The sequence below is a fragment of the Oncorhynchus masou genome, unplaced genomic scaffold (genome assembly GCF_036934945.1).
Source record: "Oncorhynchus masou masou isolate Uvic2021 unplaced genomic scaffold, UVic_Omas_1.1 unplaced_scaffold_1435, whole genome shotgun sequence".
Taxonomy (NCBI): domain Eukaryota; kingdom Metazoa; phylum Chordata; class Actinopteri; order Salmoniformes; family Salmonidae; genus Oncorhynchus; species Oncorhynchus masou.
Window position 1 is genome coordinate 70,372 of NW_027004313.1, and position 22,307 is coordinate 92,678.

General features: G+C 43.1%; 1 long non-coding RNA gene across 1 annotated transcript; it reads left to right on the top strand.

Moving 5' to 3' along the window:
• The first annotated feature begins 13,428 nt into the window (after positions 1 to 13,428).
• Positions 13,429 to 17,183, top strand: LOC135530834 (uncharacterized). The gene is made up of 3 exons (XR_010453908.1): positions 13,429 to 13,588; positions 15,783 to 15,829; positions 16,264 to 17,183. It is a non-coding gene; the product is annotated as an uncharacterized LOC135530834 (long non-coding RNA).
• The last annotated feature ends 5,124 nt before the right edge of the window (positions 17,184 to 22,307 follow it).

The following is a 22,307-nucleotide window of genomic DNA, read 5'->3' on the forward strand; positions in this document are numbered from 1 at the left end:
CTGTATACTTTCCTCCTATACCCAGTACCTTCTGGTGTAGACCCTCCACTATATACCTTCCTCCTACTGATACCCATTACCTTCTGGTGTAGACCCTCCACTATATACAATCCTCCTATAACCATTAACTTCTGGTGTAGACTCTCCACTATATACCTTCCTCCTATAACCATTAACTTCTGGTGTAGACCCTCCACTATATATCTTCCTGCTACAGATACCCATTACCTTCTGGTGTAGACCCTCCACTATATGCCTTCCTCCTATAACCATTAACTTCTGGTGTAGACCCTCCTGTTATGTACTTGAGTGAAGACCCAAAAGCGGTTTTAACAGAAAACAGAGTTCTTTTAATGAAAAAACAGGAATGGCATAGATCCTCTTCCGACGTTGTCAATGGAACAAAAGAACGTTAGTAGAGTGCAGGATGCACCTGCCAGGCAGACTCCGACAGGATAGGACAAGGTGGAAGCAAACGAGACGATAGCTTGCTTCTGGCATGAAAAACACAAACAAGAATCTGACACCGAAAGTAGCAGGAACAGAGAGAGAAATAGAGACCTAATCAGAGGGAAAAGAGGGAACAGGTGGGGAAAGGGTGAATGAGCTAGTTAGGGGAGATGTGGAACAGCTGGAGAAGGAGAGAAAGAGAAGGTGACCTAATAAGACCAGCAGAGAGAGACAGAGTGAAGAGAAAGGACAGGAACAGACATAATAAGACATGACACCTCCACTATATATCTTCCTCCTACAGATACCCAATAACTTCTGGTGTAGACCCTCCACTATATACCTTCCTCCTATAACCATTACCTTCTTGTGTAGACCCTCTACTACATACCTTCCTCCTATAACCATGACCTTCTGGTGTAGACCCTCCACTATATACCTTCCTCCTACAGATACCCATTACCTTCTGGTGAAGACCCTACATTATATACCTTCCTCCTATAACCATTAACTTCTGGTGTAGACCCTCCACTATATATCTTACTCCTACCCATTACCTTCTGGTGTAGACCCCCAAAATATACCTTCCTCTTATAACCATTACCTTCTGGTGTAGACCCTCCACTATATATCTTCCTCCTACAGATACCCAATAACTTCTGGTGAAGACCCTACATGATATACCTTCCTCCTATAACCATTAACTTCTGGTGTAGACCCTCCACTATATATCTTACTCCTACCCATTACCTTCTGGTGTAGACCCCCCAAAATATACCTTCCTCTTATAACCATTACCTTCTGTTGTAGACCCTCCACTATATACCTTCCTCCTACCCAATAGCTACTGGTGTAGACCCTCCACTATATACCTTCCTCCTACAGATACCCAATAACTTCTGGTGTAGACCCTCCACTGTATACTTTCCTCCTATACCCAGTACCTTCTGGTGTAGACCCTCCACTATATACCTTCCTCCTACTGATACCCATTACCTTCTGGTGTAGACCCTCCACTATATACAATCCTCCTATAACCATTAACTTCTGGTGTAGACTCTCCACTATATACCTTCCTCCTATAACCATTAACTTCTGGTGTAGACCCTCCACTATATACCTTCCTCCTAAAGATACCCATTACCTTCTGGTGTAGACCCTCCACTATATACCTTCCTCCTACAGATACCCGTTACCTTCTGGTGTAGACTTTCCTCCTATACCCATTACCTTCTGATGTAGACCCTCCACTATATACCTTCCTCCTACAGATACCTGTTACCTTCTGGTGTAGACCCTCCACTATATACCTTCCTCTTATAACCATTACCTTCATGTGTAGACCCTCCACTATATACCTTCCTCCTACAGATACCCGTTACCTTCTGGTGTAGACCCTCCACTATATACCTTCCTCCTACAGATACCCAATAACTTCTGGTGTAGACCCTCCACTATATACCTTCCTCCTATAACCATTACCTTCTAATGTAGACCCTCTACTACATACCTTCCTCCAATAACCATTACCTTCTGGTGCAGACCCTCCACTATATACCTTCCTCCTACAGATACCCATTACCTTCTGGTGTACACCCTCCACTGTATACTTTCCTCCTACCCAATAGCTTCTGGTGTAGACCCTCCACTATATACCTTCCTCCTACAGATACCCAATAACTTCTGGTGTAGACCCTCCACTGTATACTTTCCTCCTATAACCATTACCTTCTGGTGTAGACCCTCCACTATATACCTTCCTCCTATACCCAGTACCTTCTGGTGTAGACCCTCCACTATATACCTTCCTCCTAAAGATACCCATTACCTTCTGGTGTAGACCCTCCACTATATACCTTCCTCCTACAGATACCCGTTACCTTCTGGTGTAGACCCTCACCTATATACCTTCCTCCTACAGATACCCAATAACTTCTGGTGTAGACCCTCCACTATATACCTTCCTCCTATAACCATTAACTACTAACTACTAATGTAGACCCTCTACTACATACCTTCCTCCAATAACCATTACCTTCTGGTGCAGACCCTCCACTATATACCTTCCTCCTACAGATACCCATTACCTTCTGGTGTAGACCCTCCACTATATACCTTCCTCCTATAACCATTAACTACTAACTACTAATGTAGACCCTCTACTACATACCTTCCTCCAATAACCATTACCTTCTGGTGCAGACCCTCCACTATATACCTTCCTCCTACAGATACCCATTACCTTCTGGTGTAGACCCTCCACTATATACCTTCCTCCTACAGATACCCAATAACTTCTGGTGTAGACCCTCCACTGTATACTTTCCTCCTATAACCATTACCTTCTGGTGTAGACACTCCACTATATACTTTCCTCCTACCCAATAGCTACTGGTGTAGACCCTCCACTATATACCTTCCTCCTACAGATACCCAATAACTTCTGGTGTAGACCCTCCACTGTATACTTTCCTCCTATACCCAGTACCTTCTGGTGTAGACCCTCCACTATATACCTTCCTCCTACTGATACCCATTACCTTCTGGTGTAGACCCTCCACTATATACAATCCTCCTATAACCATTAACTTCTGGTGTAGACTCTCCACTATATACCTTCCTCCTATAACCATTAACTTCTAGTGTAGACCCTCCACTATATATCTTCCTGCTACAGATACCCATTACCTTCTGGTGTAGACCCTCCACTATATATCTTCCTCCTACAGATACCCAATAACTTCTGGTGTAGACCCTCCACTATATACCTTCCTCCTATAACCATTACCTTCTTGTGTAGACCCTCTACTACATACCTTCCTCCTATAACCATGACCTTCTGGTGTAGACCCTCCACTATATACCTTCCTCCTACAGATACCCATTACCTTGTGGTGAAGATTTACCATTATATACCTTCCTCCTATAACCATTACCTTCTGGTGTAGACCCAACACTATATACCTTCCTCCTACACATACCCATTACCTTCTGGTGAAGACCCTCCACTATATACCTCCCTCCTATAACCATTAACTTCTGGTGTAGACCCTCCACTATATACCTTCCTCATACAGATACCCATTACCTTCTGGTGTAGACCCTCCACTATATACCTTCCTCCTACAGATACCTATTACCTTCTGGTGTAGACCCTCCACTATATACCGTCCTCCTACAGATAACCATTACCTTCTGGTGTAGACCCTCCACTATATATCTTCCTCTTACAGATACCCATTACCTTCTGGTGAAGACCCTCCACTATATATCTTCCTCCTACAGATACCCATTACCTTCTCGTGAAGACCCTACATGATATACCTTCCTCCTATAACCATTAACTTCTGGTGTAGACCCTCCACTATATATCTTACTCCTACCCATTACCTTCTGGTGTAGACCCCCCAAAATATACCTTCCTCTTATAACCATTACCTTCTGTTGTAGACCCTCCACTATATACCTTCCTCCTACCCAATAGCTACTGGTGTAGACCCTCCACTATATACCTTCCTCCTACAGATACCCAATAACTTCTGGTGTAGACCCTCCACTGTATACTTTCCTCCTATACCCAGTACCTTCTGGTGTAGACCCTCCACTATATACCTTCCTCCTACTGATACCCATTACCTTCTGGTGTAGACCCTCCACTATATACAATCCTCCTATAACCATTAACTTCTGGTGTAGACTCTCCACTATATACCTTCCTCCTATAACCATTAACTTCTGGTGTAGACCCTCCACTATATATCTTCCTGCTACAGATACCCATTACCTTCTGGTGTAGACCCTCCACTATATGCCTTCCTCCTATAACCATTAACTTCTCGTGTAGACCCTCCTGTTATGTACTTGAGTGAAGACCCAAAAGCGGTTTTAACAGAAAACAGAGTTCTTTTAATGAAAAAACAGGAATGGCATAGATCCTCTTCCGACGTTGTCAATGGAACAAAAGAACGTTAGTAGAGTGCAGGATGCACCTGCCAGGCAGACTCCGACAGGATAGGACAAGGTGGAAGCAAACGAGACGATAGCTTGCTTCTGGCATGAAAAACACAAACAAGAATCTGACACCGAAAGTAGCAGGAACAGAGAGAGAAATAGAGACCTAATCAGAGGGAAAAGAGGGAACAGGTGGGGAAAGGGTGAATGAGCTAGTTAGGGGAGATGTGGAACAGCTGGAGAAGGAGAGAAAGAGAAGGTGACCTAATAAGACCAGCAGAGAGAGACAGAGTGAAGAGAAAGGACAGGAACAGACATAATAAGACATGACACCTCCACTATATATCTTCCTCCTACAGATACCCAATAACTTCTGGTGTAGACCCTCCACTATATACCTTCCTCCTATAACCATTACCTTCTGGTGTAGACCCTCCACTATATACCTTACTCCTACAGATACCCAATAACTTCTGGTGTAGACCCTCCACTATATACCTTCCTCCTATAACCATTACCTTCTGGTGAAGACCCTCAACTATATAACTCCTCCTACAGATACCGATTACCTTCTGGTGAAGACCCCCAAAATATACCTTCCTCTTATAACCATTACCTTCTGATGTAGACCCTCCACTATATACCATCCTCCGACAGATACCCAAAAACTTCTGGTTGTAGATCCTCCACTTTATACCTTCCTCCTACAGATACCCATTACCTTCTGGTGTCGACCCTCCACTATATACCTTCCTCCTATAACCATTACCTTCTGGTGTAGACCATCCACTATATACCTTCCTCCTATAACCATTACCTTCTGGTGTAGACCCTCCACTATATACCTTCCTCCAACAGATACCCATTACCCTCTGGTGTAGACCCTCCACTATATACCTTCCTCCTATAACCATTACTTTCTGGTGTATACCCTCCACTATATACTTTCTCCTATAACCATTAACTTCTGGTGTAGACCCTCCACTATATACCTTCATCCTACAGATAACAATTACCTTCTGGTGTAGACCCTCCACTATATACCTTCCTCCTATTACTATTACCTTCTAATGTAGACCCTCTACTACATACCTTCCTCCAATAACCATTACCTTCTGGTGCAGACCCTCCACTATATACCTTCCTCTTACAGATACCCATTACCTTCTGGTGTAGACACTCCACTATATACCTTCCTCCTACAGATACCCATTACCTTCTGGTGTAGACACTCCACTATATACTTTTATCCTACCCAATAGCTTCTGGTGTAGACCCTCCACTATATACCTTCCTCCTACAGATACCCATTACCTTCTGGTGTAGACCCTCCACTATATACCTTCCTCCTACAGATACCCATTAACTTCTGGTGTAGACACTCCACTATATACTTTCCTCCTATAACCATTACCTTCTGGTGTAGACCCTCCACTATATACCTTCCTCCTATAACCATTACCTTCTGATGTAGACCCTCTACTACATACCTTCCTCCTATACCCAGTACCTTCTGGTGTAGACCCTCCACTATATACATTCCTCCTAAAGATACCCATTACCTTCTGGTGTAGACCCCCCACTATATACCTTCCTCCTATAACCATTACCTTCTGGTGTAGACCCTCCACTATATACCTTCCTCCTATAACCATTAAAATCTGGTGTAGACCCTCCACTATATACCTTCCTCCTACAGATACCCGTTACCTTCTGGTGTAGACTTTCCTCCTATACCCATTACCTTCTGATGTAGACCCTCCACTATATAACTTCCTCCTACAGATACCTGTTACCTTCTGGTGTAGACCCTCCACTATATACCTTCCTCTTATAACCATTACCTTCATGTGTAGACCCTCCACTATATACCTTCCTCCTACAGATACCCGTTACCTTCTGGTGTAGACCCTCCACTATATACCTTCCTCCTACAGATACCCAATAACTTCTGGTGTAGACCCTCCACTATATACCTTCCTCCTATAACCATTACCTTCTAATGTAGACCCTCTACTACATACCTTCCTCCAATAACCATTACCTTCTGGTGCAGACCCTCCACTATATACCTTCCTCCTACAGATACCCATTACCTTCTGGTGTACACCCTCCACTATATACTTTCCTCCTACCCAATAGCTTCTGGTGTAGACCCTCCACTATATACCTTCCTCCTACAGATACCCAATAACTTCTGGTGTAGACCCTCCACTGTATACTTTCCTCCTATAACCATTACCTTCTGGTGTAGACCCTCCACTATATACCTTCCTCCTATAACCATTACCTTCTGATGTAGACCCTCTACTACATACCTTCCTCCTATACCCAGTACCTTCTGGTGTAGACCCTCCACTATATACCTTCCTCCTAAAGATACCCATTACCTTCTGGTGTAGACCCTCCACTATATACCTTCCTCCTACAGATACCCGTTACCTTCTGGTGTAGACCCTCACCTATATACCTTCCTCCTACAGATACCCAATAACTTCTGGTGTAGACCCTCCACTATATACCTTCCTCCTATAACCATTAACTTCTAATGTAGACCCTCTACTACATACCTTCCTCCAATAACCATTACCTTCTGGTGCAGACCCTCCACTATATACCTTCCTCCTACAGATACCCATTACCTTCTGGTGAAGACCCTCCACTATATACCTTCCTCCTACAGATACCCATTACCTTCTGGTGTAGACACTCCACTATATACTTTCCTCCTACCCAATAGCTACTGGTGTAGACCCTCCACTATATACCTTCCTCCTACAGATACCCAATAACTTCTGGTGTAGACCCTCCACTGTATACTTTCCTCCTATACCCAGTACCTTCTGGTGTAGACCCTCCACTATATACCTTCCTCCTACTGATACCCATTACCTTCTGGTGTAGACCCTCCACTATATACAATCCTCCTATAACCATTAACTTCTGGTGTAGACTCTCCACTATATACCTTCCTCCTATAACCATTACCTTCTGGTGTAGACCCTACACTACATACCTTCCTCCAACAGATACCCATTACCTTCTGGTGTAGACCCTCCACTATATACCTTCCTCCTATAACCATTACTTTCTGGTGTAGACCCTCCACTATATACCTTCCTCCTATAACCATTAACTTCTGGTGTAGACCCTCCACTATATATCTTCCTGCTACAGATACCCATTACCTTCTGGTGTAGACCCTCCACTATATGCCTTCCTCCTATAACCATTAACTTCTGGTGTAGACCCTCCACTATATATCTTCCTCCTACAGATACCCATTACCTTCTGGTGTAGACCCTCCACTATATACCTTCCTCCTACAGATACCCATTACCTTCTGGTGTAGACCCTCCACTATATGCCTTTCTCCTATAACCATTAACTTCTGGTGTAGACCCTCCACTATATATCTTCCTCCTACAGATACCCAATAACTTCTGGTGTAGACCCTCCACTATATACCTTCCTCCTATAACCATTACCTTCTTGTGTAGACCCTCTACTACATACCTTCCTCCTATAACCATGACCTTCTGGTGTAGACGCCAACACTATATACCTTCCTCCTACACATACCCATTACCTTCTGGTGAAGACCCTCCACTATATACCTCCCTCCTATAACCATTAACTTCTGGTGTAGACCCTCCACTATATACCTTCCTCATACAGATACCCATTACCTTCTGGTGTAGACCCTCCACTATATACCTTCCTCCTACAGATACCTATTACCTTCTGGTGTAGACCCTCCACTATATACCGTCCTCCTACAGATAACCATTACCTTCTGGTGTAGACCCTCCACTATATATCTTCCTCTTACAGATACCCATTACCTTCTGGTGAAGACCCTCCACTATATATCTTCCTCCTACAGATACCCATTACCTTCTGGTGAAGACCATCCACTATATACCTTCTTCCTATAACCAGAAGCTTCTGATGTAGACCCTCCACTGTATACCTTCCTCCTACAGATACCCATTACCTTCTGGTGAAGACCCTACATTATATACCTTCCTCCTATAACCATTAACTTCTGGTGTAGACCCTCCACTATATATCTTACTCCTACCCATTACCTTCTGGTGTAGACCCCACAAAATATACCTTCCTCTTATAACCATTACCTTCTGGTGTAGACCCTCCACTATATACCTTCCTCCTATAGATACCCAATATCTTCTGGTGTAGACCCTCCACTATATACCGTCCTCCTACAGATACCGATTACCTTCTGGTGAAGACCCCCAAAATATACCTTCCTCTTATAACCATTACCTTCTGATGTAGACCCTCCACTATATACCATCCTCCGACAGATACCCAAAAACATCTGGTTGTAGATCCTCCACTTTATACCTTCCTCCTACAGATACCCATTACCTTCTGGTGTAGACCCTCCACTATATACCTTCCTCCTATAACCATTACCTTCTGGTGTAGACCCTCCACTATATACCTTCCTCCTATAACCATTACCTTCTGGTGTAGACCCTCCACTATATAACTTCCTCCTATAACCATTACCTTCTGGTGTAGACCCTCCACTATATACCTTCCTCCTATAACCATTACCTTCTGATGTAGACCCTCTACTACATACCTTCCTCCTATACCCAGTACCTTCTGTTGTAGACCCTCCAATATATACCTTCCTCCTACAGATACCCATTACCTTCTGGTGTAGACCCTCCACTCTATACCTTCCTCCTATAGATACCCATTACCTTCTGGTGTAGACCCTCAAATGTATACCTTCCTCCAACAGATACCCATTAACATATGGTGTAGACCCTCCACTATACACCTTCCTCCTACCCAAAACCTTCTGGTGTAGACCCCAAAATATACCTTCCTCTTATAACCATTACCTTCTGTTGTAGACCCTCCACCATATACCTTCCTACTATAACCATTACCTTCTGGTGTAGACCCACCACTATATACCTTCCTCCTGTAACTATTACCTTCTAATGTAGACCCTCTACTACATACCTTCCTCCTATAACCATTACCTTCTTGTGTAGACCCTCCACTATATACCTTCCTCCTACAGATATCCATTACCTTCTGGTGAAGACCCTCCATTATATACCTTCCTCCTATAACCAATAACTTCTGCTGTAGACCCTCCACTATATACCTTCCTCCTATAACCATTACCTTCTAGTGTAGACCAAATAATATATACCTTCCTCCTATAACCATTCACTTCTGTTGTAGACCCTCCACTATATACCTTCCTCCTTCAGATACCCATTAACTTCTGGTGTAGACACTCCACTATATGCCTTCCTCCTATAACCATTAACTTCTGGTGTAGACCCTCCACTATATATCTTCCTCCTACAGATACCCAATATCTTCTGGTGTAGACCCTCCACTATATACCGTCCTCCTACAGATACCGATTACCTTCTGGTGAAGACCCCCAAAATATACCTTCCTCTTATAACCATTACCTTCTGATGTAGACCCTCCACTATATACCATCCTCCGACAGATACCCAAAAACTTCTGGTTGTAGATCCTCCACTTTATACCTTCCTCCTACAGATACCCATTACCTTCTGGTGTAGACCCTCCACTATATACCTTCCTCCTATAACCATTACCTTCTGGTGTAGACCCTCCACTATATACCTTCCTCCTATAACCATTACCTTCTGGTGTAGACCCTCCACTATATAACTTCCTCCTATAACCATTACCTTCTGGTGTAGACCCTCCACTATATACCTTCCTCCTATAACCATTACCTTCTGATGTAGACCCTCTACTACATACCTTCCTCCTATACCCAGTACCTTCTGTTGTAGACCCTCCAATATATACCTTCCTCCTACAGATACCCATTACCTTCTGGTGTAGACCCTCCACTCTATACCTTCCTCCTATAGATACCCATTACCTTCTGGTGTAGACCCTCAAATGTATACCTTCCTCCAACAGATACCCATTAACATATGGTGTAGACCCTCCACTATACACCTTCCTCCTACCCAAAACCTTCTGGTGTAGACCCCCAAAATATACCTTCCTCTTATAACCATTACCTTCTGTTGTAGACCCTCCACCATATACCTTCCTACTATAACCATTACCTTCTGGTGTAGACCCACCACTATATACCTTCCTCCTGTAACTATTACCTTCTAATGTAGACCCTCTACTACATACCTTCCTCCTATAACCATTACCTTCTTGTGTAGACCCTCCACTATATACCTTCCTCCTACAGATATCCATTACCTTCTGGTGAAGACCCTCCATTATATACCTTCCTCCTATAACCAATAACTTCTGCTGTAGACCCTCCACTATATACCTTCCTCCTATAACCATTACCTTCTAGTGTAGACCAAATAATATATACCTTCCTCCTATAACCATTCACTTCTGGTGTAGACCCTCCACTATATACCTTCCTCCTTCAGATACCCATTAACTTCTGGTGTAGACACTCCACTATATACTTTCCTCCTATCCCCATTACCTTCTGGTGTAGACCCTCAACTATATACTTTCCTCCTACAGATACCCATTACCTTCTGGTGTAGACCCTCTACTATGTACCTTCCTCCTACAGATACCCATTACCTTCTGGTGTAGACCCTCCACTATATACCTTCCTCCTATTACTATTACCTTCTGATGTAGACCCTCCACTATACCATCCTCCTATAACCATTACCTTCTGGTGTAGACAATCCACTATATACCTTCCTCCTATAACCATTACCTTCTGCTGTAGACCCTCCACTATATACCTTCATCCTACAGATACCCATTACCTTCTGGTGTAGACACTCCACTATATACTTTCCTCCTATCCCCATTACCTTCTGGTGTAGACCCTCAACTATATACTTTCCTCCTACAGATACCCATTACCTTCTGGTGTAGACCCTCTACTATATACCTTCCTCCTACAGATACCCATTACCTTCTGGTGTAGACCCTCCACTATATACCTTCCTCCTATTACTATTACCGTCTGATGTAGACCCTCCACTATACCATCCTCCTATAACCATTACCTTCTGGTGTAGACAATCCACTATATACCTTCCTCCTATAACCATTACCTTCTGGTGTAGACCCTCCACTATATACCTTCCTCCTATAACCATTAACTTCTGATGTAGACCCTCTACTACATACCTTCCTCCTATACCCAGTACCTTCTGGTGTAGACCCTCCACTATATACCTTCCTCCTAAAGATACGCATTACCTTCTGGTGTAGACCCTCCACTATATACCTTCCTCCTATAACCATTACCTTCTGGTGTAGACCCTCCACTGTATACTTTCCTCCTATAACCATTACCTTCTGGTGTAGACCCTCCACTATATACCTTCCTCCTACAGATACCCATTACCTTCTGGTGTAGACCCTCCACTGTATACTTTCCTCCTATAACCATTACCTTCTGGTGTAGACCCTCCACTATATGCCTTCCTCCTATAACCATTAACTTCTGGTGTAGACCCTCCACTATATATCTTCCTCCTACAGATACCCAATAACTTCTGGTGTAGACCCTCCACTATATACCTTCCTCCTATAACCATTACCTTCTTGTGTAGACCCTCCACTATATACCTTCCTCCTACAGATACCCATTACCTTGTGGTGAAGATTTTTTATTTTACCTTTATTTTACTAGGCAAGTCAGTTAAGAACAAATTCTTATTTTCAATGACGGCCTAGGAACAGTGGGTTAACTGCCTGTTCAGTGGCAGAACGACAGATTTGTACCTTGTCAGCTCGGGATTCAAACTTGCAACCTTTCGGTTACTAGTCCAACGCTCTAACCACTTGGCTACCCTGCCGCCCCAGATACCCATTACATTCTGGTGTAGACCCTCCACTATATACCTTCCTCCTACAGATACCCAATAACTTCTGGTGTAGACACTCCACTATATACCTTCCTCCTACAGATACCCATTACCTTCTGGTGTAGACCCTCCACTATATATCTTCCTCTTACAGATACCCATTACCTTCTGGTGTAGACCCTCCACTATATACCTTCCTCCTATAACCATTCACTTCTAGTGTAGACCTTCTAAACCTCAGCACTCCCTCAGTGACATGAATAAGTATATTTCATATTCTCAGAACCCAACATTGGTGAGAAGTTAGCTGTTTGTTTGGTAGCCTCTGTAACTTTCTCACTCAACATTTTTCGTGAATGATTTTTGGTTTGTATTAATCATGGCATCATCAGGATTAGACAGAAAATTGCTCCATTCATCATCCACCATTAATTTACTATTGGGCAAAACATAACCCAAAGAAACTGCAAATGCACAAATGAATTTACAACCAAATACTAAACTCTTGACTACTTTAAAACACTTTGAGTGAATTGGTCAGACTACTTATGACTTCTTCAAATAAATACATAAAGTGTTTTTATTTTTGTAAATGGTGAAACAGATATGTATTAAAATATCCTCAAATAAAAGGTGACATTATATACTGTCACCTCATATGAAACATTTGATCTGAAATCCAAAATGTTGGAGTATAAAGGCACATTTAAAATGTTAGTTTCACTGTCAAAATAGATATGGTGTGGACTGAATAGTCAATACAATCTAAATCTGATACCTCACTGTCTAAATAGATATGGTGTGGACTGTATACTCAATACAATCTAAATATGATACCTCACTGTCTAAATAGATATGATGTGGACTGTATACTCAATACAATCTAAATCTGATACCTCACTGTCTGTCTTCTGACTGATACTGCTTTTTAAACTGGTCTGGTCAGTCTACTCAAATAATTGTACAATACATGTTTCTATCTGCAGGCAATACTTGATCATTTGTCACTTCTAATAATGAAACATTAATTTATGAATAGATATGGAAGGTTTTAGGACACTGATATATCTGAACATGTTGAAAAAAATATACTGCCACAATTTTTACCACCAAATAATAGCAGTGTGATTTTAATATGATTTGACTCTTTACAGGCTGTCAGGCTGTCTAGTCACAGAGGAAGGCTGTGCTTCTCTGGTCTCAGCTCTGAGGTCAAACCCCTCACACCTGAGAGAGCTGGACCTGAGCTACAATCACCCAGGAGACTCAGGAGTCAGACTGCTCTCTGCTGGACTGGAGGATCCACACTGCAGACTGGAGAAACTCAAGTATGGAGTAATGTTTTGCTTTGCTATCGATAAACTTACATCAACGCTTGGATTGCTTTCGCTGTAAAGCATAATTTCAAAATCTGAGACGACGGGTGGATTAACAAAAGGCTAAGCTGTGTTTTGCAATATTGCACTTGTGATGTCATGAATATTAATAATTTTTGCAATATTATTTGACTGTGGTGCCATGCTATTCAGCAGTTGCTGATGACAATTATCCCGCTTGAGAGATGGGCAGCGTCAAGAAGTTAAGACAAACGTTCTTGGACAAAGTTAAATGCTGACCGTGTGTGTGAGTTAAAAGAGGGCCACCATTCTCCCTGTTCCCAAGAAAGCTAAGGGAACTGAGCTAAATGACTACCGCCCCGTAGCACTGACTTCCATCATCATGAAGTGCTTTGAGAGACAAGTCAAGGACCATATCACCTCCACCCTACATGACACCCTAGACCCACTCCACTTTGCTTACCGTCCAAATAGGTCCACAGATGACGCAATCTCAACCACACTGCACACTGCCCTAACCCATCTGGACAAGATGAATACCTATGTATGCAGGGTAGCCTAGTGGTTAGAGCATTGGACTAATAACCGAAAGTTTGCAAGTTTGAATCCCTGAGCTTAAAGGTACAAATCTGTCGTTCTGCTCCTGAAATGGCAGTTACTCACTTTTCCTAGGCCGTCATTGAAAATAAGAATTTGTTCTTAACTGACTTGCCTCGTAAAATAAAGGTTAAAAATGTGAGAATGCTGTTCATCAACGACAGCTCAGCATTTAACACCATAGTACCCTCCAAACTCGTCATCAAGCACTGGGCGGGGTTGAGACCCTGGGTCTCGACCCCGCCCAGTGCAACTGGGTACTGGACTTCCTGACGGGCCGCCCCCAGGTGGTGAGGGTAGGCAACAACATCTCCACCCCGCTGATCCTAAACACTGGGGCCCCACAAGGGTGCGTTCTGAGCCCTCTCCTGTACTCCCTGTTCACCGACGACTGCGTGGCCATGCACACCTCCAACTCAATCATCAAGTTTGCGGACGACACTACAGTGGTAGGCTTGATTACAAACCACGACGAGATAGCCTACAGGGAGGAGGTGAGGTACCTCGGAGTGTGGTGTCAGGAAAATAACCTCATACTCAATGTCAACAAAACAAAGGAGATGATTGTGGGCTTCAGGAAACAGCAGATGGAGCACCCCCCTATCCACATCGATGGGACAGTAGTGGAGATGGTAGTAAGTTCCTCGGCGTATACATCGCGGACAAACTGAATGGGTCCACCCACACAGACAGCGTCGTGAAGAAGGTGCAGTAGCGTCTCTTCAACCTCAGGAGGCTGAAGAAATGCGCCTTGTCACCAAAAACACTCACAAACTTCTACAGATGCACAATCAAGAGCATTTTGTCGGGCTGTATCACCGCCTGGTACGGCAACCGCTCTGCCCACAACCGTAAGGCTCTCCAGAGGGTAGTGAGGTCTGCACAACGCATCACCGGGGGCAAACTACCTGCCCTCCAGGACACCTACACCACCCAATGTCACAGGAAGGCCATAAAGATCATCAAGGACAACAACCACCCGAGCCACTGCCTGATCACCCCGCTATCATCCAGAAGGCGAGGTCAGTACAGGTGCATCAAAGCTGGGACCGAGAGACTGAAAAACAGCTTCTATCTCAAGGCCATCAGACTGTTAAACAGCAACCACTAACATTGAGTGGCTGCTGCCAACACACTGACTCAACTCCAGCCACTTCAATAATGGGAATTGATGGAAATTATGTAAAATATATCACTAGCCACTTTAAACTAGCCACTTTAAACAATGCTACTTAATATAATGTTTACATACCCTACATTACTCATCTCATATGTATATACTGTACTCGATACCATCTACTGCATCTTGCCTATGCCGTTCTGTACCATCACTCATTCATAGATCTTTATGTACATATTCTTTATCCCCTTACACGTGTGTGTGTATAAGGTAGTAGTTTTGGAATTGTTAGGTTAGATTACCTGTTGGTTATTACTGCATTGTCGGAACTAGAAGCACAAGCATTTCACTACCCTCGCATTAACATCTGCTAACCATGTGTATGTGACAAATAACATTTGATTTTATTTAATTTTGAGTTCAGGTGTATCCCTCAATGACTATCTGTTCTTCTGCTTACCGCTACAGTGTGGAACATGGTGGAGAGAACAGAATGAAACCTGGGCTTAGAAAATGTGAGTGTTGACTGCTGTGAAGAATATGACTAAAAACAAGTCTTAATTCAAGTTTAAGTCAAAGTCAAAGACCACCATCATTACTTACTGGGTCATATTAAATATCAGCTGCTGTTCTACAGAAGCAGAAATCAGGGACATCAAAGATTATAAAGAGTTGCTTTGACAATGTGTGTGTCTGTCTGTGTCTGTCTGTCTGTGTGTGTGCGTGCGTGCGTGCGTGCGTGTGTGTGTGTGTGTGTGATTAATGGGAATCAGTGTGTTTTATATTACCAGACAGTATAACATATGATCATTCAACAAGTCTCAAGTTACCTTAACTTCTCATTTTGATACCTAGAAACATCTACATTAAATTAATTAGTGAAAAATTAGTTAACATTCTAATGTGAATGATGATGATTTCTAATATTGTGTCTGGTTTCATCCATCAGATGTCTGTTATCTCACGCTGGACCCAAACACAGCACACAGACTCTCTCTGTCTGAGGAGAACAGAAAGGTGACATGGAGGAGAAAGAAGCAACAGCCGTATCCTGATCACCCAGAGAGATTTAAGGACTGGCAGCAGGTGCTGTGTAGAGAGGGTCTGACTGGGCGCTGTTACTGGGAGGTAGAGTGGAGTGGGAGAGGTGCTGTTATAGGAGTGACATATAAAGGAATCAGCAGGAGAGGAAGGGGTGATGACTGTTGTCTTGGATACAGTGACAAGTCCTGGAGTTTGGACTGCTCTGACAAAAGTTACACTGCCTGGCACAATAATAATTACACTACCATAGACGTCCCCTCCTCCAGCTCCCACAGAGTAGGAGTGTATCTGGACTGGCCAGCCGGCACTCTGTCCTTCTATAGAGCCTCCTCTGACACACTGACCCACCTGATCACATGCACCTCCACATTCACTGAACCCCTCTATCCAGGGTTTTATGTTTGGTATGTTGACTCTTCAGTGTCCCTGGAAAAAATAACCTGACACACACACACACACACACTGGACACACACACACACTGGACACACACACACACTGGACACACACAAAAACACTGGACACACACACACTGGACACTGGAAACGCACACACACAAACACAATCTTGTACAGCTAACCTTGTGGGAACATACAATTCAGTCCCATTCAAAATCCTATATTCCTTTACCCCTAACCCTAAACCTAACCCTAACCCGTATCCTTACCTTAACGCTAACCCTAAACCTTAGCCCCTAACCCTAACCCTAACCCGTATCCTTACCTTAACGCTAATCCTAAACCTTAGCCCCTAACCCTAACCCTAACCCTAACCCGTATCCTTACCTTAACGCTAACCCTAAACCTTAGCCCCTAACCCTAAACCTAACCCTAACCCGTATCCTTACCTTAACGCTAACCCTAAACCTTAGCCCCTAACCCTAAACCTAACTCGTATCCTTACCTTAACGCTAACCCTAAACCTTAGCCCCTAACCCTAAACCTAACCCTAACCCGTATCCTTACCTTAACGCTAACCCTAAACCTTAGCCCCTAACCCGTATCCTTACCTTAACCCGTATCCTTACCTTAACGCTAACCCTAAACCTTAGCCCCTAACCCGTATCCTTACCTTAACCCGTATCCTTACCTTAACGCTAACCCTAAACCTTAGCCCCTAACCCGTATCCTTACCTTAACCCTAACCCTACACCTTAGCCCCTAACCCTAAACCTTAGCCCCTAACCCTAAACCTAACCCTAACCCGTATCCTTACCTTAACGCTAACCCTAAACCTTAGCCCCTAACCCTAAACCTAACCCGTATCCTTACCTTAACGCTAACCCTAAACCTTAGCCCCTAACCCTAAACCTAACCCTAACCCGTATCCTTACCTTAACGCTAACCCTAAACCTTAGCCCCTAACCCTAAACCTAACCCTAACCCGTATCCTTACCTTAACGCTAACCCTAAACCTTAGCCCCTAACCCTAAACATGTGCTTAATGTGCCCCAGCTGTGGGCCAAGATGTGACAAATAGGGAAATTTGAACCCGTACCTCTCCTCTTTGTCCATCAAAGGGCCATGGCTCAACGTGTAGTACACGAGCCTCATCTGCCAGGTTTGATCCCCACCTAGGATATGCCCAAGGTGTAAGGTTGGACATAGTCTCTGGAGCAAAAGTTCAAGTTTGGACTATGTCCAGCCTGTGCACCTGGTGATTGTACGGGTTACCAGGCGCACATTTTTTATGTTTTTTTTAATGCCTTTAGGGGGGTTCCAGGATCCATGCCTGGGTAGGGAGTCCCCCAACCGGGATTGTCCACAAGGAGGTGCCACTTGCCATTTTAAGCCGTTTTTAATCACTAATGTACAGTGGGGCAAAAAAGTATTTAGTCAGCCACCAATTGTGCAAGTTCTCCCACTTAAAAAGATGAGAGAGGCCTGTAATTTTCATCATAGGTACACTTCAACTATGACAGACAAAATGAGAAGAAAACAATCCAGAAAATCACATTGTAGGATTTTTAATGAATTTATTTGCAAATTATGGTGGAAAAAAAGTATTTGGTCACCTACAAACAAGCAAGATTTCTGGCTCTCACAGACCTGTAACTTCTTCTTTAAGAAGAGAGAGAGAGACACACACACATTGGACACACACACACTGGACACACACACACTGGAGACACACACACACTGGAGACACACACACATTGGAGACACACACACATTGGACACACACACACACACACAGGAGACACACACACACACTGGACACACAGAGACTGTAAATTAAAATGTTAATTGTATGCGTCCACATAACTGAGTATTAGACTAACCTTGTGAAACTGTCATGTTATAATCTCCTGTCCTTCTGAGTATAAGTCTGTGTTGCAAACCAGTTTGCTCCTGTGTCCTGGTAGAGAATGAAAGGGAACAGAGAGTTCCTCCCAACTACAGGAACTATAAAGATATGTGCTGATCAATGTTTCTGAATTCAGACTGTCTACACTGTGGAACTCTGTTATTCTCTCTGAGATCACAATGCTTCAGAATTCAGACTGTCTACACTGTGGAACTCTGTTATTCTCTCTGAGATCACAATGCTTCTGAATTCAGACTGTCTACACTGTGGAACTCTGTTATTCTCTCTGAGATCACAATGCTTCAGAATTCAGACTGTCTACACTGTGGAACTCTGTTATTCTCTCTGAGATCACAATGCTTCTGAATTCAGACTGTCTACACTTTGTATTCTTTCTGAGCTCAGAAATAAAGAATCTTGGTTTCTTGGACTCCAGGAGATCCTAATTTTTATATATCCATGACAACACACACACACACACACACACACATACACCTTTGACACACAAACACATACACTGAACACACACAAACACACACTGTACACACACACTAGCCACACACACAATGTACACACACACGGGACACACACACACACACCAGTTTGAGCCAGTTTATTCCTGTAAATACAAACATAGAAAGGCAACATGTAAAGTGTTGGCTCCGTGTTTCATGAGCTGAAATAAAAGATGAAATGTTCCATATGCACAAAAAGGGTATAAGTTTTACATTAGTGAGCATTTCTCCTTTACCCAGATAATCCATCCACCTGACAGGTGTTGCATATCAAGAAGCTGATTAAACAGCATGATCATTACAAAGGTGCACCTTGTGCTGGGGACAATAAAAGGCCACTCTAAAATGTGCAGTTTGGTCACAGAACACAATGCCAGATGTCTCAAGTTTTAAGGGATTGTGCAATTTGCATGCTGACTGCAGGAATGTCCAACAGAGCTGTTGCTAGAGAATTGAATGTTCATTTCCCTAAACCACCTTGAATGTTGTTTTAGAGAATGTTGGTTTTCTGATCCACACTCCTACTGTTTTATTAAGGTGTCTGACAAACAGATGCAGATCTGTATTCCCAGTCATGTGAAATCTGTAGATCAGGGCCTAATGAATTTAGTTTTTCAACTGACTGATTTCCTTATAAGAACTATAACTCAGTAAGACCTTTGGTGTCCATTTACTTACATTATTGTCTTGTATACAGTCTGATATATAATGGACCTTATGCTTGTTATGTCACCTCTTTTGTTCAGTGTAACAAAACATATCAGTTGCAAATGTTTTATTTTGGATATGCTTGATATGATGTTAGTAACACTCTGAAGTCATTCCATCCTTTCACTAAATGGTAGTAACACTAAGTCATTCCATCCTTTCACTAAATGGTAGTAACACTAAGTCATTCCATCCTTTCACTAAATGGTAGTAACACTAAGTCATTCCATCCTTTCACTAAATGGTAGTAACACTGAGTCATTCCATCCTTTCACTAAATGGTAGTAACTCTGAAGTCATTCCATCCTTTCACTAAATGGTAGTAACACTAAGTCATTCCATCCTTTCACTAAATGGTAGTAACACTGAGTCATTCCATCCTTTCACTAAATGGTAGTAACTCTGAAGTCATTCCATCCTTTCACTAAATGGTAGTAACACTAAGTCATTCCATCCTTTCACTAAATGGTAGTAACACTCTGAAGTCATTCCATCCTTTCACTAAATGGTAGTAACACTAAGTCATTCCATCCTTTCACTAAATGGTAGTAACACTCTGAAGTTATTCCATCCTTTCACTAAATGGTAGTAACACTGAGTCATTCCATCCTTTCACTAAATGGTAGTAACACTAAGTCATTCCATCCTTTCACTAAATGGTAGTAACACCAATTCATTCCATAACTTTCACTAAATGGTAGTAACACTAAGTCATTCCATCCTTTCACTAAATGGTAGTAACACCAAGTCATTCCATAACTTTCACTAAATGGTAGTAACACTAAGTCATTCCATCCTTTCACAAAATGGTAGTAACACTCTGGCATCAATCATTACATGCACCTGGCATCCATCATTAGACACACCTGGCATCAATCATTACAAGCACCTGGCATCAATCAATACATGCACCTGGCATCAATCATTACATGCACCTGGCATCAATCAATAGACACACCTGGCATCAATCATTACATGCACCTGGCATCAATCATGACATGCACCTGGCATCCATCATTACATGCACCTGGCATCCATCATTACATGCACCTGGCATCAATCATTACATGCACCTGGCATCAATCATGACATGCACCTGGCATCCATCATTACATGCACCTGGCATCCATCATTACATGCACCTGGCATCCATCATTACATGCACCTGGCATCCATCATTACATGCACCTGGCATCCATCATTACACGCACCTGACATCAATCATTACACGCACCTGGCATCAATCATTACATGCACCTGGCATCAATCATTTCATGCACCTGGCATCCATCATTACACGCACCTGGCATCCATCATTACATGCACCTGGCATCCATCATTACAGGCACCTGGCATCAATCATTACACGCACCTGGCATCAATCACTACACGCACCTGGCATCAATCATTACACGCACCTGGCATCCATCATTAGACGCACCTGGCATCAATCATTACACGCACCTGGCATCAATCATTAGACACACCTGGCATCAATCATTACACGCACCTGGCATCAATCATTAGATGCACCTGGCATCAATCATTACACGCACCTGGCATCAATCACTACACGCACGTGGCATCAATCATTACACGCACCTGGCATCAATCATTAGATGCACCTGGCATCAATCATTACACGCACCTGGCATCAATCACTACACGCATCTGGCATCAATCATTACACGCACCTGGCATCCATCATTAGACCTACCTGGCATCAATCATTACACGCACCTGGCATCAATCATTAGACACACCTGGCATCAATCATTACACGCACCTGGCATCAATCACTACACGCAACAGGCATCAATCATTACACGCACCTGGCATCAATCATTAGACGCACCTGGCATCAACCTTTACACGCACCTGCGCTTCATCATGAGGCACACCTGGACCCCATTATCTCACTCATTACCTCCCCTTTATCTGGCACTCTCTTAGGTTCATTACCCAGGAAGTATTAGCTGTGTTTCATGTCTGTAGGTCACTCTTGTTCCCCAGGCAGTATTGACTGTGTTTCATGTCTGTAGGTTACTCTTGATCCCCAGGCAGTATTGACTGTGTTTCATGTCTGTAGGTTACTCTTGTTTCCCAGGCAGTATTGACTGTGTTTCATGTCTGTAGGTTACTCTTGTTCCCCAGGCAGTATTGACTGTGTTTCATGTCTGTAGGTTACTCTTGTTCCCCAGGCAGTATTGACTGTGTTTCATGTCTGTAGGTTACTCTTGTTCCCCAGGCAGTATTGACTGTGTTTCATGTCTTTAGGTTACTCTTGTTCCCCAGGCAGTATTGACTATGTTTCATGTCTGTAGGTTACTCTTGTTCCCCAGGCAGTATTGACTGTGTTTCATGTCTGTAGGTTACTCTTGTTCCCCAGGCAGTATTGACTATGTTTCATGTCTGTAGGTT